Raw genomic sequence first — 345 nt, forward strand, 5'->3', positions numbered from 1 at the left:
AGTTCAGTTAGTGCAATTTACAATTCAGTTAATAGTTTAGTTCAGTTAGTGCAGTTTACAATTCAGTTAATAGTTCAATTAGTGTAGTTTACAATTCAGTTAATAGTTCAGTTCAGTTCATACTGTAATTTAGTACAATTTAGTAAACTGAACTATTTTATAATTCGGTTCAGTTTATCTGAACTGTTTTACAGTTTAGTTCAGCTTTTAGCAGTACATTACAGTTCACTTCGATTTGTCCACCCCTATTAATACTAATATAGATGAGTTCTAAAATAATGTTATGTATTCAAATTGAGTTAAGTTATTATTTACTATTAATTTATAAACTAAAAATTATTAGTA

The sequence above is a fragment of the Vigna radiata genome, chromosome 7 (assembly GCF_000741045.1).
Source record: "Vigna radiata var. radiata cultivar VC1973A chromosome 7, Vradiata_ver6, whole genome shotgun sequence".
NCBI classification, from domain to species: Eukaryota; Viridiplantae; Streptophyta; class Magnoliopsida; order Fabales; family Fabaceae; genus Vigna; species Vigna radiata.